The 19,195-nt window shown below is 41.5% G+C and overlaps 1 protein-coding gene and 1 pseudogene across 2 annotated transcripts in view; both read left to right on the top strand.

Annotated features, from left to right (window-relative positions):
* CSGALNACT1 (chondroitin sulfate N-acetylgalactosaminyltransferase 1) overlaps positions 1-19,195 on the top strand; it is a 103,136-nt gene that overhangs the window by 11,843 nt on the left and 72,098 nt on the right.
* Positions 40-1,017, top strand: LOC144330719 (splicing factor, proline- and glutamine-rich pseudogene; annotated as a pseudogene).

Below are 19,195 nucleotides of genomic sequence, written 5' to 3'. Positions count from 1 at the left end.
CTTGAATTTGCTTCTTAACCAGCAGCAAGAAAGGCATTTAAATGATGCCGTGAAGGTGTCTTCTTGCTGACAGAAACTCCTCCCCAGTCATTGTGGAACCACTGAAAGAACTAGACGATTAAGATGGTCTTCCTGAAAAACTTGCATAGAAGAATCCAGTGCATCAAAAAGAGAGAGAAACCCCGCCTCATTTTGCCCAGCATGGCACATTTGAGTATGAATACTCTCAGAGATGGAAGTCCTTGGATGAAATGGAAAAACAGCAAAGGGAACAAGTTGAAAAAAACATGAAGGATGCAAAAGACAAATTGGAAAGTGAAATGGAAAATGGCTATCATGAATATCAGGCAAACTTTTGCTCCAAGATCTCATGAGATGAAACAAAAAATTAAAACACATGGAATAACTTCACAATCAAGAAATACAGAAATGTAAAGAAATGCAACTGAGGCAAGAGGAGGAACGATGTAGATGAGAGGAAGAGATGTTGATTCATCCACGTGAGATGGAAGAACAAATGAGGTGCCAAAGAGGAAAGTTACAGCCGAATGGGCTACGTAGATCCAAGAGAAAGAGACGTGAGAAAAGGTGGCAGAGGAGCGTTGAACATGGGAGATCCCTGTGGTTCAGGAGGCCAGAAATTTCCATCTCTAGGTGGTCATGGTGGCATAGGTTATGAAGCTAATCCTGGAGTTCTACCAGCAACCATGAGTGGTCCCATGATGGGAAGTGACATGCCTACTGAGCTCTTTGGACAGAGAGTTGCGGGGCCTGTGGGTGGACAGGGTCCTAGAGGAATGGGTCTAGAACTCCAGCAGGATATGGTAGAGGGAGAGAAGAGTACAAAGGCCCAAACGAAACCCGAATTTAGATGTGGTATCTAGGCTTTCATTCCAGTTTGTTTTTGTCTTTTGTTTAGATATGAATCTTTTAAATTCTTGCATTTTAGTAAGAAAGCTACTTTTTTATGGATGTTAGCAGTTTATTGGCCTAATATTTGTAAATGGTCTGTTTGGGCAGGTAAAATTATGCAGTGTTGGAAACAGGATAATTTTTTTTGTTTTATTTCCTTTTTTCTTTTTTATTTCCTTTTTTTTTCTTTTTGACTCTATAATGTCCTTCAAGTTATGGCAGTGTACCTTGTGCCACTAAATTTCCAAAGTGTGCCAGTTTTTTTTCCTGTGCTTCAAATAAATAGAAAAATGGTTATTAAAATGTTTACATAAAATCCCAGATAAATACAGTACTCCTTAAAAATTTGTCTCATCTTGTAATTTCATTGTAAATTGTTTGGATTGGAGGCTAGCTTCTATAGAAGTGATACTATAAATAGTACCTGGGCTCCTCGGATAAACCTCAAAGCCAATTTAAAATTCAAACTGAAGAACACAAATGCAAGAAGTTGAGAATAAGTGAGTGTGGAGAGTAATTTCTGTAGAAAGTTTTCTTCTTCTGTCCTAGGCATCACTCGTACATTCTCAATGTAGTTCCTAACACTAAAGTCACTTAAGGACGTTTTATTTTGTAATAATTTTAGAATTATAGAAGAAAAGCAAAAATAGCACAGAAAGTTCCAGTATACCTTTCATCCAGCTGCTTCTAATGCCAAATTTTACATAATCGTGGTACAAATGATCAAAACTAGGAAAATAACGTTGGTGCAATATGATTAACTAAATTATGCCTAGGCTTTGTTTTGTTTTGTATGTCTCGTACTGAATTTCTTAGATCTATAGTCTGCAAGTTTCTTAGATCTATGGTATAGTGTCTTTCATTCATTTGGGGAAATTCTGAGCTGGTAATTCTTGAAATATTTCTTTGCCTTGTTCCTTCTGTCTTCTTTTGGAATTCCAGCTATGTGTGTGTCATAGTGCTTAGCATTGTCTCATAGCTCTCAGGTGTTCTGTTTCTCTATTTGCACCATTTTTCTCCTTGTTTAAGTTGGGTAATTTTAATTGACCCACCTCAAGTTAACTGTTGTTTCCTTAGCAGAGACATCTCTGCTAATGAACCCATTAAATGGTTATTTTTGTTTGTTTGTGTTCGTTTTTGAGACCGAGTCTTGCTCTGTTCCCCAGGCTGGAGTACAATGGCATGATCTCTGCTCGCTGTAGTCTCTGCCTCCCAGGTTCAAGCAATTCTCCTGACTCAGCCTCTCCAGTAGCAGGGGTTACAGGTGTGTGCCACCCTGCCTGGCTAATCTTTGTATTTTTGGTGGAGGCAAGGTTTCACCATGTTGACCAGGCCAGTCTCAAACTCCTGACCTCAAGTGATCTGCGCACCCCAGCTTCCCAAAGTGCTTGGATTACAGGTGTGGGCCACCGTACCCGGCTCCATTAAAAGATTTCTATAGGTTGCTCTTACTGTATTTTTTTTCTAGCATTTCCATGTGATTCTTATTTCCATCCCTATGCAGAAGTGACCCATATACTTTTTGTCCACTTTTCCGTTAGAGCCTTTAACAGATTATTCATGTTTGTTTTAAATTCTCTGTCAGATAGCTCCAGCATCTGTATCATAGCTGAGTCTGGTTCTGATGATTGCTTTGTGTCTTGATATGGTGGGGAGAGGTAGGGGATGAGTAGGAGCTGGGCTGGGTTTGAGGTTTGTTGTTGCTATAGTTACCACAGACTTTAAATCCCTTTTGAGATACCTTGTGTTTAGGATAGAGGTTGTTTTGCCTGAGTACTGTCTGTTCACCCCTACAATTGAGGTCTACTCATTGCTCTGCACTTCAGAGAAGGTCTCTGTACTTCTCTCCTCTCCCAATCCCAGCAATATTCTGCTGTTTCTTGTTATTCACAGCTTGCCAGCTTAACTGTCTGTGCAGGGCAGGAGGGAAGTGGGGTTGTATCTGATTTGTCTGATAAAATCTCAGTCCTAGGCAGGTACCATGTCACTGGGTCTTAGGGTATGTTCCTCTCCTACCTCTGCCTTCCTCAGCTGCACTTAGTTTTCACCAATTCGCTAAGGTGAGAATATTTGTTGATCTTTCCCCACCAATAAGGTTTTTGCTCCATAGAGGGGAGGCAGGATGGGGAGGGTCCAGGAAGAGTGTTTTGCCCCTCCCAGGGAGCTGCTGTCCCCTCCTGCCTGCTGCACGGCATGGTCGGTGTCCTAAAGTTCTTTCTGATCATTTTTATGAACACCCAATGGGGTTCCTGGAGAAAAAGCCTGCAAAAGGAAGCTCCACTTTTTGGTACCACAAAGGGCTTCACTGCCCTACTCAACTGCACTGAGCCTTGCTTATGTCATTGATTTCTTTTTACCATTAGCCAAGTGCATCTGCCCCACTAAGCAAGGGCTCATATCTCTTTTCTCCCTGCCAGCACCTGTGACTTCTCAGATTTCGAGCCAGCTGTTTGCTCTGTGACTTCAGCTCTCTACTAAGTTCTAAAAAAGTCTTGCATTTGAAGGTTATGTGGTTCTTTTTCATGATAAGGGATGCATCTTTCAGCTCGTTATATCTTGAAGCAGAAACAGAGTCTGAAACTCCTTTATAAAATCATACTTTAAAACCTATTGATTAGTTTGTCTACTTACACTGCTCTACAAATCAATAATGTCTTCCCATAACCTCACGACCTAGGTCCAACTATCATGCAGAGTACCACAGCTTAAAAGAACTGAAGTGTGTTGTTTTTACTCATGAGTGGGAATGTTGTGGTAACACCCCAAATCTGGAAGTCCATTATTACAAGATTTACTTTTGAATGAAAGCCTCAGATCCCATGATCTGATCTGTGTTCTATGGTGATGATTTAAAGAAATGGCTTTCTTTTTAAAAACCCTATCTTGCACCAGATTCATATTCTTTGAGTTTTAATGTTACACGTAGTGTTGGGCCCTTGAATTTCTTCTCTCAAATGCCATATTATCTTAAAAAGTAAAGCTATTCTTACTGTGGAAATTTGTATTAACAAGAAAATTACTCCAAATTGGTGGTGTTGAGTCAGCCCCCTCTTCCTCATTGCCAGAATATGGGGTCATTATTTTCCATTCTTTCTTCCTTTCACTTTAGTCAATCTAGAAGCCCTTTTAACCCATTCCAGTTTTGACACAAGTCCTATGGTAGCTGGAGGAGGGGAGTTAAAATGGATATTGGTTGGAGAGGCAAAGGCAATAACTTGTTCCCTCCAAAACTGTCCACCTTTTCCCTATATTTCGCTTCCTCCTGCAGGCCTGGAGATAGTGCTGGCTGAAGTGTCCCCTGCTGTTCTCTTTATTATCACCTCACACAAACCCTTGGTTCAGAAATAAAGCCAAGACTTTAAACCCTGAGGAGGCTACACAATCTCTTCCGAATCTTGTAGTGTTCCTTTCTCTGGCGTACTTCCTCTGCCAGTCAGTAGCTTCTGCTTCCTTTGTTTCTCTGCACCCATCCTTGCCATCTGGAGCTTGTGCCCTAAGGACCCAGTAGTAGTGACTTAGAGCTCCCTCCTCTCCAGCCTCCTCCCTGTCATGTGGGGAGGGATAGTACCTCTCTCATTGATCCCTGCGGGATCCCTGACTTTCAAAGTGAGAACTGTGAATGGATTTCACAGTTACATCCCTGGGTCAATGTATATAGCCCTATAAATGCCGTACTGCAGGCATACAATGGGTTAAACAGGTTTTTATGGGCTGGACTTCACCACAACAGACAATATTGTTTCTGTGCTTTCTGAGTAACTTACAAATGAACATTGGAACAGGACCCATTTGTAAATAGAGGACTGCCTCCCTGTATTTCCTGGCATTGTAAATTTCACTGTCAGAAGCTTCCAGTATTTCTTTCTCAGCACCATAACTCAGAATCAATCTGATTTACCTAAAGAAAGGGAACATATGGATGGCCCTGATGAGGTTTTTTTGATTGTAAGCAAGAGATACGGTCTAGGAAGCATCCTTCCTCCCTCTCCATCTGTTTCCATTGAGATTGCTTATCAGAAGTCAACATTCGTGGAGACATTTGGGCTTGTACTTCGGAGTGAGTATCTGCTGAACCTTTGCCCAGACGATTTTATTCCCATTACATCTTACATAGGAGCTGAGGTGGGAGAGGGTTAAACACGAGAAGAGGGGCTCCATCATGGAAATGCCTGCCTAAATCCTCCCTGGCCCTCCTGCTGACCCCCCTTTTCTGTCTTTACTGTGAACATAGGGTGGAGGGAAGAAATGGACTTTCCAACCTTGGAGTGTTCCATCTGGTTTCTCCATGCTATGGAAAATGCAGCTGTCAGAGATGACTTCATCTGAAAGTTTCTGTAGGCAGGATTCTGACTGTAAAGAACAGAACCAGAGGAAATTAAATTGCAGGAGGAGGTACTTAGGTTAAGTGCAACTCAAAATTTTGTAGTTTGTTAAGTGTAGGAATAGATGTGTAATGAGACACAGATTTATGGTTTGAGGTTGTTTAAGACTTGGATATTCAGTGCTCTTTGTTCATTGGACGTGCCTTAGACATTCTCAGTGCTGGAGATGGACAGAGTTAGACAATATAGTCCCTGCCCCTCACAAGCCCCAGAGCCCAAATGGAGGGGCACTCATGTACACAGGTAACAACAGCACAGGGTCATATATTAAATAAGTATGCAGGTCAGAGAATTGGCCATGGGGTGGAATGATCAGGAAGGGCATCACAGGGAAGGCTACTCTTGAGCATGTTTTGAAAGATGAGTAAGAATTGGTTCAGGCCAAGGAAGCGTGTGTGTGTTGTGGAGCAGAGGAGTGTTTTAGGAGCAGGAATAACTAACATGGGCCAAACATGGAGGTGTGTACAACTGGTCGATCTGGAGATCCACAGGTAACAAGATAGTGCTGGAGCATCAAGGAGGAGCATAATAGGTTTAGGTAGAAGGAGAGGGCATGGCAAGGTGATAAACCTGAAGAATTAATCAGGGCCAAGACTACTATGCATTTTGTATGCTACCTAAGTATAGGTTACTCGTTGGTCTACTGATCATTTTAAATGTCATAGTTAGATTTGCTTTCTAGCTGGGTCACTCTGATAGCAGGATAGAGGATTAGATTGGAGGCAGGTTTGGAAAATAGTTTGGCAGTTCCTCAAAATGTTAAATGCAGAGTAGCCATATGACCTGCAGTTCCACTCCTAGATGTGTGTCTGTGTGTGTGTGTATATATATATATATACACACACACACATATATATATACTGATGAGAAATGAAAACACACATTCACTTAAAAACTCATATGTGAATATTCATAGTAGCTTTGTTCATAATAGCCAAAAGATGGAAACAACCCACGTGTCCGTCAGTGGATGGATCAATAACCAGAATGTGGCATTGCACGCAATAGAAGATTATTTGGCCATAGAAAGAAATGAATTACTGATAACATGCTGCAGCATAATGCTCCTTGAGAACATTACATCAAGTTAAAAACCAGATGTCAAAGACTACATGTCCTATAATTCCATGTCTATGAAATGTCCAGCACAGGCAAATTGGCAGAGACAGAGAGTAGACTAGTGTTTGCCTAGGGTTCTGGGGGTTGGAGGGGTTGGTGGAGATGGGGAGTGACTACGAATAGTTACAGTTTCTTTTGGAAAAGATGCAATAATCTCTAAAAATAGATTGTGGTGCTGGTTGCACAAACCTGGGAACACATACAAAAATTAGCTTGTCTACTTTAAAGGAGTGAATTGTGTAGCATGTGAATTTTATCTCAATCAATAAATAACACAATCTCTGTCCTCAAAAACAATAACCAAAAAAAAGTGGAAACTGGGAGACTAATGAAAAGGCTTTAAAAATAGTTGAGGTGACTGAAGAGCTCCTGGGCGGAGGTTGTTGCTGTGAAATAGAAGGTTGGGGGAGGCTGAAAGTGTTCAGGAGAGAGTAATTCTTTAGCTTTAATCTAGCATCTTAGGCTCTTCCATAGACATTTCACAAGAGTGTTTAATAAAGAAGCTATTACAAACATATTTACAGATAAGTATTTTTTCCAAAAAAGAATTTAAATCAGCTACCAAATTTATTGATGTCAATTCTCTTTCTCACTTATGTAAGTGCTTGATCATAACCTTCTCATGGAAGACACAAACATGCCATACAATGGGCAGCGGAGGCAGGGCACAGGCTAAAAGAAAGAAGACCTAAATCTTATTTTTACTATAAGATTAGTTTAACAGACACAACTATGAAAAATCTGTTCATATTATTTCTGATCATGGTCAACAGACTACTATAAAGATGAATTTCCAGTTTGGGAATAATTTTTCAAAAGTGTTATCAGTAGTTTGAGGCTAAACATTCAAGCCTAATAACTGGCAGCATTATGCTATTGCTAGGGTGGTGGCTGTGGGCCAGTGGCATGGACCAGCAAGACCAGAACGTGGCTGGGCTTCCAGCTGGTGTTGAATGGAACATGCTCTTATTCTGAAAGACTTTAGGGCAAAATCTAAGTCAGACTGGGGCATCGGACATGACGCAGGTGAGGCTTGGCCTGGGTTGGCAGGCTGGCTCCAGCAGGGTAGATGTCACAGAGTTTAAGAGGATATGAGTTGAGGTTTGAAGTTCATACTAGACATTAGTAAAAAAGCAGAAAATGCCAACCGCATTAGCAGACCAGGAGCAGTGTGCAGGAAACAGAAGAGGTAGATGAAATTTACCACCCTGGGATAATTACTCAACAAACATTCACCAAATGTCTTCTACATCCCAGGTGTAGCCCAGCAGTACGCTGTTTGATTTCACCATGAGGGTTTCAACCAAATGTCTACTATGTCCCAGGCATAGCCCAGCAGTATGCTGGTTGATCTCACTGTGAGGGCTGTGTGCTCTTGACCTTAGATATGTGCTTCTCTGAAAAGAAGAGCCTTCTTGCATATAGTTAGCATTTTGTTACTTAAATCCTGTAAATTTTTAGACAGTTTCCAAAGGATTCTCACTAGTTTCCAATGTTCCCATAAGCTGCAGTGTAAACACATTTTTCATTTTCAAGTTCATGGCTGAACCTACTTAAGTTATGAATATGTTTATGGTCAATAAATAGAGCTTATTAATAGCACAGAGTGTACTTTGGCCTTCCATCCATGTTTAAAGAAATCATTAATCTCTGTAACCTCTACCCACATACTAAATTGCACTGGAATGCTTGAAAAATTGCTAATTCTATGGACTCATGTAAAGTGTATGGAATGTAAATGTATGTCTTAGTACCCTCAAATTATGTACCAAATTTATTAGAAATCAGTTGTCTCCTATAAGTCCTGTACAATTACTGTACAACATCAAAACACACATGAAATGCTAAGAGTGAAATGTAAAAAGATCTTGCTTTATTTGGTTCAAGATGCATATGAGCATGACATAAATTATTGCTGAAACTTAAACCCAAGCAAACATCATGAAAGATACATGAGCAAAAGATGAATGGATCATGAAAGAGATACAGATAGCTGATATACAAATAAAAAACTTTTTTTTCTTACCTAATAGAGAAAATTTAAAACGAACGTAAAATACACATTTTCACCATTTTATAAATGACACATATTGTTAGGGGCAGGTGAAATGAAAATTTATATTTAGTATTAGAAGCATAAACTGTTTCTGTCATTCTGTAAAGTAATTTGTATCAGGAACCTTCAAAATATTCATGCCTTTTTCCAGTATTTTCCTTTCTGAAAGCTGATTCTCAGAAATGGCCATGAATATTTATATCATAGAAGTACTTATCGTAATGAAAAATGAGAAGCAATTTACATGTCTAACAATAGGAGACTGGTAAAATTATGCAGTATCCGTATAGTAGAATATTGCACAGTAAACAAACATCATTTATTCAGTAAATATTAATATAGGACAAAGGCTTGCTATGAGAAAAACTATCATTTTAATTGTGAAAATAATTATAAACTTTATAGCTATGTAAAGAAAAAAGATTGAGGGGACAAAAACACTGTAGCAAAGCATTGGTGTTTTTTTTTCCTGAGTGGTAGAATTATGAGTGATGCTGTGTTTTCCAGATATTTTATTTGGAAATTCTGTTGCTGTTATACTTTGCAATAAGATATGGCAATGCTTGAATCATGTTGACATGACTAAAATTAAATTAGCGTTTGGCTCTAAACGTGACAGAATAGGGTAATTGAAACAGACACAGGATTCAAGTGGGTAGTTTCGGGGGACTTCCTTCCTGCTGCATGGGAATCACCTGGAGAATCCAGAAGAGAAAAATAAAATTACAGGTAACTTCTAGGTTTCAATCAGTCTTTACCCTAAATCCCAAGACTGGAGCAGGCAGCCGGTAAAGTCGAGGTTGTTTTGGGGAAGGAGATGGTGGGCCCTGTGGAAGAAGTTTGAGCAAAGCCTCCTTGTGTCCTGGGCTCCATTTCTCCTGCATTGTGATGGAGACTACAAGTGTCCAAGCTGGAGAGAACCAATAAGCATAGAGCGCTAAGCTGGTGTGGATTTACCAGTTGGCTCTGCAGAAAAGGTGGTTTCGCATGCTCCTGGCCCCTAAGCAACAGTTTGGTGGGACCAGAGGCTCTGGTGTTCTCCATCAGAGTCCCTTTCCTGGTGGCGTCTTACGATGCTTTCTTTTTTCCCCTTCCCTGTACTCCTAAGAGATGAATAGGAGGTTTCAAGGACAAGAGGAAAGAGAACAAAACACCTCTTCTTCTTTCCCTTGAAGAGAGACCCTACTGTCAAAAGTGCCTTTTTTAAAGAAGCCTGTCTCTCTCTTTTCCTTTCTTTCCCAAAATACTGTTTTTTGCAGTCAGTCTGTGAAAACCAGTGTGAGTCTCAGCAGCAGCTTCTCATGTGCAGCCTTCCATCTGTAGCTTGGTCTGAATTATGTGCCGTATATTTAGAATGTCTAAATTAGTGATGTTCCATGCGCTATTTAAAGAGGAGCTGGGAAGTCGGGGGAAGATCAGGGCTATTGATCAGGATTGGCTTCTGAATGTTGCTGGCTGTTATCCTCAAATCCCAGAGTTAGAAATACTTGGGGGCCATCAAGAGAACAGATGGTCCAGGAAGGCACCTGGCCCATGTGATCATTAATCCATGGAGGCAATTGGTCATTTTCTGAGCTTGGAGCAGAATTTTGCTTCTGTCGGTGCCATTCAAGGTATAGAAGGAGACTTTGGTTAGAACACATAGGGCTAGAAAATGTGTGTAAACGTATCATCCCAGCTGATAGATATCAGCCCGGCTTGGCTTACTTAACAAAAGGTTCCTAATAAAAAAGTTGAAGGAGAGATTTTTGATTTTAATTTAAAATTGGAGACACTCAGCTATGTTTAACAGGGCTAAGGAAATATGTCATTGTCAAGACAGCCAGTGAAAAGACAATATGGGACCCTCGATGGTGCAAAGATTCCTTATGCTCCATTTTCATACCATTTGTGTCCTGTGGTTGTCGATTAATTTATCAGGGTCTCCCCCTAGACTGAGATGAGGGACCATTTCTCATACCACTTTGTAGCCCTAATATGAAGCAGGTTGCCTGGTACATAAACATTGATTAAATGTTTGATGAATGAATAAATGACATCACAGAGGGGATAGGAAGAAGACCATGGGTTGAGGGATTGGCCTCAGAAGGAGGAAATAAAATGCTTCCTTTGAGACCAGAGGAAAGGATGGCTCTGCAGAGTGATGAGTACATTTTCGTTTGATATTTTCCGTTGAGAGAGGGACTAAGAATTTAAAGTCTACCCATATAACAATAACCACCATAGTTGGTAGTTGATAAACACGGGATAATAATGATTTCCTATGACGATTTCATTCTTCCCTGTCTGTATTTTGATTTAAGTCTTCAAAATAGAAGGGCAATTTATTTGTAGGTTTGGTGTTTCTGTTGTAATAATCATCCTGATTTTCTCATTGGATTCATTTTTCATCTTCTCTCTCTTCTAGGGACACCCTGTGTCTCACTAGCGACTCACAATACGCTGTTTGTAATTAACCCTTCTTAGGTGCCCTGGTCTCCCCATCTCTCATCTCCATTTTCTACCTGTAGGAGATACATCTTTTGCCTTTCAAATGGGGGCCATTGTTTCTTCTTGGGCTTATTTGCACATAATAATAACAACTGCATATTATTAATTTTCAAGGATCCTGAGTGGATATAAAACGAAAACCCTTGGATTCTACTGTGACTCATGAGCAGGGAAAATTGATTAGACAATCCCATCCCGATGCTGTTGTCTTCTCTTCACTGTTGAACTGATCGTGTCAGGTATACAGCGTTCTTAGCTTCTCTTCTCCTGAGTTTCTTTTTCTGTGAAACTGACATTATTAATATCTACTTTGTCAGATTGTTATAAGCTATAAATGGGTTTTTATACATCATTATAGCAGCGCCTGGCACAATAAATGTTAGTAATTATTACTGCTTTTGTTATTTGTTGGTGGAAATTTGCGGAGAGCATTTTTATATCCCCAGAAATTTTTTACACTCCTTCCCTGGCTCTTCATACCCTTCTGAATAGCAGTTGATTTTCTCTGAGATACCATTAAGTAGTCATGGGTTCATTTCCCTTTCTGGAATCATTTCCAAAACACTGCTTAATATAAACAAAATTATGAAAGTAAATACTGTTCAGTGAAGAAGGCTCTTCACAAAGTTAGAATTCTGATCTAACCCTATATTAACATTTATATATTATATATATATGTTATATATGTATATATGTATGCATGTATATATATGTGTGTGTGTGTGTGTATTTGAGATAGAGTCTCACTCTGTTGCTCAGACTGGAGTGCAGTGGCATGAGCTCAGCTCATTGCAACCTCTGCCTCCCAGGTTCAAGCGATTCTCCTGCCTCAGCCTCCTGAGTAGCTGGGATTATAGGTGCATAACACCACACCCAGCTAAGTTTTGTATTTTTAGTAGAGATGGAGTTTCACTTTGTTGACCAGGCTGGTCTCGAACTCCTGACCTTAGGTGATCCACCCACCTTGTCCCCTCACAGTGCTGGAATTACAGGCATGAGACCTCGCACCCAGCCCCCTGTGCTAATACTATGATTATCAGCAGTCACATGGCAAACACCCATAATATATTATTATTTTGTGTGCATACAGTATGTGACGTAAGAGGATGTCTCTTGGGAGGTATATGATAAGAAGAATTTTGGACCTAGGGTTAATATCACTTCACAATTTTTTAGCATATGTTGAAATGAGAATTTTCATTCTCAGTTGATTCTTTGGGCTGCTGTGTTTCCGTTCTAAACCCACAAGCCGCCTTTGACTAGAGAGCTCAATGATTTCATGATACCTACAGCCCTTTTCTAACTAGAAATCCTATTAGAAGGTGGAAGGCATGGGAAGGATGTCTCAGTCTGCATGTGGAAAGACCCTTCTTTGTGGAGAACTACCATGAATAGCTGACATGTACCAAGCACCTTAGCTGAAGGTGCAGGTGAGTGTGTAAGAGGTGGCTTTTTGGCTTTTGGAGTTTATCAAACAGTTGAGTCTTTAAAAGCCTGACATTTTTCTTCTCCAGGATCTTACTTATTCTTCTTATTGACTTTCCATCCATCACATTAATAGCTGCTAGATTCTAGTTTATCGGGCTCAGAGCTCCTGTGTCTCACCCTTTGCAGTAGGTGCAGGTTCTACCATGGTGTTGACATGTGGGCTGTGTCCTGGAACATCACTGTCGTGGACACTGGGCAACCTGTGCTCTTTGAAGCTGGAGCTGGTTTGCCTAAGCATAAGCAGCAGTAAGAGAATGTGGCCTTTTATTTCCAGACACCATAGCTGCTGTTGGGAGGTGAAATGTTCTCATTTGGGTGTTGGTTGGAGTGAAATTGTTTGTCTTTTTAAAGCAATGCTGTGTTTTAGGATATTAACAAGACAGATGAGTCTCTGGGGCAGAATGTGAGTAAATGTTAAAGCAAAAGCTTTCAGGAATAAAATTTAAGCTCTTTAGAGTTGTCAGCTTGAGAAAAAAATTGAAGCAATTCTTCAGAAGGGAAGCATTATATAAAAGCATGAGTTGGCACCTGAATGTAGGTTAACTTTCTTCCCCAAAAATAACGGCTAAAGGATTTCTGTTTGCCTTGGCTTCTTAACAGGACAGGTAGTAAATCCTGCTGTCCATTGACACAAGCATGAAAGAGTAGGTAGTCTTTTTGGTTACCTTTTCTTTGACTATTTTTGGGCGGCTACTGTGCACTAGGCACTGTCCCAGGCAATGGGGAGCCAGGAGTGAAAACTCAGACAAAATCTGCATTGCATGGCTTGTATTCTAGTTGAAGAGATGATAAACATAAACCTAAATAAGCAAATTCCATAGCGGAGTAAAGGAGATTCCCTTTAGAAGAACAATCAATGCGTTTAAGGGGGCTGGGGGCTTCAGCGGAGGATGATACAATCTGAAATGAGACAGTCAATGTAGGTCTCATTGAGAAGGTGACATCAGAGCAGAAACTTGAAGAGAAAGAGGTAGCCAGCCATGCCTGTACCTGGAGGAGGAGAGTTTCCAGATGGAAGGAACAGCTGGTGTGCAAGCTCTGGGCGGGAATGCATGAGGGGCCAGTGTGCAGGGGCAGAGCCAGTGAGGGAGAGGAGGAGGAGATGAGGTCTGAGAAGTAGGGGAGGAGCGCATCATGTGAACCTCGTAGACCTCCGTGAGGATTTGGCTTTTACCCTCAGTGAGATGGAAAGACCCAGTTTTAAAGGGTTGTTTTGGAGGTTGTGTTGAGAACAGACTTGGGGAGGTGGGGTAGAAGCTCAGAGGCCACCATTAGGCAGCCATGACATTCACCAGGCAGCAGGTGAGAGTGGCTGGACCAAGGTGGTAACAAGTGACAACCAAAATGAGTGACCAAGGCTTGTCACGAGTCATTAAGGCTTATTAAGCCAGCCTAAAGGCACACCTGGGAAAAACGCAAGTCACAGAAGCATCTGTGGCTGTTCCCCCCCTCCCCCTCCCAAAGAGGCTCTCAGGAGGTTTAGTATTTATATATTTCTTAAAAACCAGAGGCGGCAGCCGAGCACGGTGGTTCACGCCTGTAATCCGAGCACTTTGGGAGGCTGAGGTGGGTAAATCACCCAAGGTCAGAAGTTTGAGACAAGCCTGATCAACATAAAGAAACCGTGTCTCTACTAAAGCCACAGAATTAGCCAGGCGTGGTGGTGCGTGCCTGTAATCCCAGCTACTTGGGAAGTTGAGGCAGAAGATTTGCTTGAACCTGGGAGGCGGCGGTTGTGGTGAGCCGAGATCGCGCCATTGCGCTCCAGCCTGGGCAGCAAGAGTGAAACTCCGTCAAAAAAACAAAACAAAACAAAACAAAACCTGAGGTGGCAGTGAGACTTTAGTTAGTGCTCAGTAAATCTACGTTTTACTTAAGATAGGTGAATATTTGAAGAAAAAGCGAATAGAGGAAGCAGGTGTCTCTGGGAGGAGTGAAGCAATGATTAATCTCATCTTGTCTTTGTTCTGTACCTAGTAAATAAGCCAGTAAAGGGCTGGCTGCTGTTTAGCCCTTAGGGAAGAAAGCCTAATAGCTGTTAGGAGCTGTTAACATCAACAGAGGTGTCCTTTCTCCTTTCCCATTATGTCTCTGAATTCAGCTTCCAAGGTTTCTCTGGAGATCCCTTGGGCAAGACGGGGTCTGTTAAGTCACCTGGGGGCTGAGGATTTTATTTTTATTTCTCACAGTGGAGATGGTTAGAAGTGCCTGGTCGGAACCCAGACACATTTTGAAGGTAGGTGCAGCATGGTTTGCTAATAGATTCACAAGAGAAAGAGAAGAGTCAGGGATGACTTAGTAGATTTCAGCCTGAGCTGAACACAGAGAATGTGTTGCGATTGACCAAGATGGGAAGACGCTGGGTGGGGTATACGTGTGTGTAATTTAAAAATATATATACTTACACAAGACACATTCTGGGAAAGTAGATGCTGTGTAACTGACGGTGGCCATCATTGGTTGTATTATTTTGCTCGGGCTGCCATAACAGAGCACCACAAGCTGAAAGCCTGAGACAACAGAAGTTTATTTTCTCACCCATGGGCAGGCTGGAAGTTCAAGGCGAAAGTACCAGTGGGTCAGGAAGATACTCTGAGCTGAGTCTAGAGGGATAGAAGGGAGCAGGACAGAGAGGGGCAAAAGTAGACTGAGGATGGCCAGTATAGGCTGTGGGGACCAATAGTGGTAGTATGCAGAGCTCTAGGGCAGGGCAGAGCTTGGTGAATTCATGAGGCTAAAATCCATTTTGGCTGGAGCATTGAATTTGGGGTCAGGGCATGTTGAGATGAAACTTGGGGATATCACTGAGAACTGGACGTAATGAAGTGCCTTAACTACACATGCCTTTGGACTTTGTCTTAATGAAACCAGGGAGCCATTGAAAGGCTTAAACAGAAGGGTGACGTTATCAGAATTATATTTAGAAATATTGCTTGGTCTGCTCTGTTGAGAATGAATTGGAGGGACTCAGCCTAGAGGGACAAAGAGCTATTGTAGTGATTCCAGGCTGAGACGTTACCAGCTTGATTTGTGGGAGTGGAATTAGGGATAAGAGAAGTGGATGATTCCAGAGACCCTCAGGGAACAGAACCCATGGGGCTTGGTAATTGATCAGATAGTAATAGCAAACATCGATATGAATCTCACTGTGTACTGGACATGGGATGGAGAAGGAGGCGTGAAGGATGAAGCTCAGCTTTAGGCAGCTCATTTAATGCTAGTGCCACTCACTGCTCCTCAGAAGAGGAAGAACTAGACCAGGAGAGATGATCAGCTTCGTTTTGGGGGTGACTTTGAGCTGTCTCTGGGACACATAAAGGGAGAGCACCAAGACAGTTGGAATATGGGTTTGGAGCTCAAAATAAAAATCAAATTGGGAACTAAGGGGTTAGGACTTAGTGATGCAAATTTAAACTGTGGAGATAGATGAGATTTTCCGTAGAAACGTTGAGAGTGAAAAGCGATCTGTGATCAGAACTCTGAGGACCACCCATAATTATGTCATAGGCAGAGGAAGGGCACCCCTGGTGGAAATTATAAAGGAACAGCCAAACAGGGAGGCAGAAAACCAGAAGGATTTGGTAACTCAAAACCCAAGGAGAGAAAGCAGCTTTAGATGGAGAGAGTGGACATTAGCATCAAATATTGAGAAAGACAGAGGAAGATAAGAATTTACAGGATCTATTGGATGTAGCACAAGAAGTCATTGCTGGCCTGGATTGGCGAGAGGACATCATTAGTGGAGTGGTAGGGGCAGAAATAAGGTTGCCGTGGGACAAGAAAAGAAAAAAGTCCTCGGATGTTGGTTACGTAGCCTAAAACTGCAATGCCCAACACAGTGCCACTACATGTGCTTATTTTAAACAAAAATTAACTAAAATCATATACAATGAAAAATGTATATCCTCAATTTCACTAGCCACATTTCAAGTGTACAGTAGCCCTTTGACAAAATGGATTAAGAACATGTCCATCATCACCGAACATTCTGTTGCCCAGCGCTGATCCAGGTGCTCGGCACTGAAGGAGAGGAAGGAAACGGTAGGAGCGGTAGCTGTGCTGAGTTCTAGTGTGTATACTCAGGAGTAGGGGTGTGTGTGTATGTAATCGGACTAATGAGCTATTTGATGGAAAGGCTGATAATGTGAAAGCATCCATGTGTTTGCCTATGTCCTATCAAGTAGCTGCAGTACACGGAAAAAAGCCCCCTGCACTCCTGCCACATTTTGAAACCCTTAAATTATTTTGAGTACTTCTAAGTATTCAAAAGTTGCTCCAGATGAGAAAATACTGTTTTATCTCTGTATCTCCATAAGTTTTAGCTTTGTACATAAGATGGGTTTGATACATGTTTGTTGGCTTAAGTCTGCGTTACTGTGGGATGTGTTCTAGTGCTGTCACCTGTGGTATAATCACACAGCAACGTGAGTTCAGCACCTGTTTCTATGCCCCAGGTAGAAAAGCCAGAGAGGGAGTCATTGAGGATACAGAAACGACTATGATGTCATTTTGATTACAAAATTTTGATCATAAGGATGTGTGCTTCTCCCCAGTTTGGGACTTTCTTTCTACAGGGTGGTTCTAAGGTGCACTTGAGTGTGTTCCACACTGGGATTTTGAGCTTAAGAGGAGGTTGAGGTAGCCTTTGATGAAGATCTTGGGCAGGGTACTTAGCTAAAGACCTGTGATCTTTATATAAGGTCACTCCTTTCCACAGTTGTTTATTGAGCACCCTCTAAGCACCTACCCATTTGTTAGGCCCTAGGATGTAGTCAAGGTTTTTAAATAGGATGTAATCCCTACTCTGAGCTGGGAAAGTGAGACATTGTAGGCACATGAAGATTAAAACAGGAGCATGACTAGCAAAGTGCCAACCAGTAGTATGGGGCAGACTATAAGGACAGACACCCAGGGCACAGAGGACAATGGGCACAAGGCATTCAGGAAACAAGACTGGCACAGTGGCAAATAAAGTTGGAGAGGAGTAAGATGCGATTGGAAAGATGAAGGTTGGTTTTGTTAGCTGCACGTGAGAACTGGTCATTATAAAGCTAGTGCCTGATTAATTGCAGCCTTTAAAACTTGGATAAAGACTTTCCTTTTGATATTTCCAGCAATAGACAACATTTAGGCACTTGGACAGGCAGATGACCTAATGCAAGTGGAACTTGCGAAGTACACAGACCTAGGATCCCTCACTCTTGTACGAGACCCAGAACAGCAGGGCACAAGAAGGGAATGAGTCGATCTTGCCTGGTGTTGATGCCAGGTGGAAACTTTAGAGCAACTGTTTGGAAGGAAGAAATATTCCTCCTTTTTCCTCCTAGTGTTGTTGGTGTGACTCCTAATCTCAAAGGCAACTCACTGCTGGGGTGAGCCTGGTAGGGATAGGAAACAAGAGAAATGAGCCCTTGTCTGTAAATACACGTTTTACTTCTTCAGCGCTGGACACTCCAGATCACTGAACCTCAGGGAACTAGAAATTCCCAGCAATGAGTCAACAACTATGCTCTTTGCTAGGTTTGTTTAAAATACTCAAAGGAATCAAAATTATTCTATTGTAAAGACACATGCACCCATATGTTCATTGCAGCACTACTCACAACAACGGCGACATGGAATCAACCTAAATGCCCATCAACAGTAGACTGGATAAAGAAAATGTGGTATATACATACCATGGCATAGTATGCAGCCATAAAAAAGCATGAGATCATGTCCTTTGCAGGAAGTTGGATGGAGCTGGAGACCACCATCCTTAGCAAACTAACGCAAGAGCAGAAGACCAAATACTGCATGTTCTCACCAATAAGTGGTAGCTAAATGATGAGAACACATGGACACATAGAGGGGAACAACACACACTGGGGCCTACCTGAGGATGGAGGATGGGAGGAAGGAGAGGACTAGGAAAAATAATAGGTACTAGGCTTAATACTCGGGTGATGACATAATCTGTACAACAAACTCCCAAGGCAGAAGTTTACCTATATAACAAAACCTGCGCATGTACCCCTGAACTTCACATAAAAGCAAAATAATAAAATACATGACTTGTTTCCTATTCAGAATTTAAGAATGAAGGCAGCAACTGAAATATGCATTATTGTAGTTATTTATAATTCAAACAAAAGAAAACAAGTTTACCATGTTGAGAACTGTTATTTTAGGGTTCTGTACTCTACAAAGAGGTATCTGTCATCGCATTATTTATATCACACCTGGGTTGTTAATGGAATCCCAATATACAGGGAAAAGTTCTTTCCTGAAGACAGGCATTAGTGTGATCTACAGAGAGGAATCTTTTTTTTTTTTTTCCTAAGTCAAGAAATACGGCCTTTCCTTCAGGCTCTTGTTAAATTACACAGCTTCTGAAGGTACTTAATGAGGAATCCTAACAGTGTGGGCTTTCTGTGTATCTGCATGAACATCCCTTAATTCTGGGTATTTGCCTGGTGAGAACAGCACTTATTATAACTTTCATGTGGCATCACAATTCCCCCTAAGCCTCCAATACTGTAGTTAAAACATAATCAGCATATGAAGGAGAATAAGACAGAATTAATGAGGACAATTAAATAGTATCCGGGTTTGATAATAATAATGAAAAGAATAAGCCCAGCTGTGTCAAATTATTAACACTGATAAAACCAAAGGCCAGCCTGGACTACTGGTCTCCCAATGGCACTTTGAGAACCTTGGTTCTCACCATGTGTGGAGTCCTTAAGGAATTTCCCCATGGTCTATC

This window comes from Macaca mulatta, chromosome 8 (assembly GCF_049350105.2).
Source record: "Macaca mulatta isolate MMU2019108-1 chromosome 8, T2T-MMU8v2.0, whole genome shotgun sequence".
NCBI lineage: Eukaryota > Metazoa > Chordata > Mammalia > Primates > Cercopithecidae > Macaca > Macaca mulatta.
The sequence above is the reverse complement of the archived record's forward strand: the minus strand, read 5'-3'. Positions and strand labels throughout refer to the sequence as shown.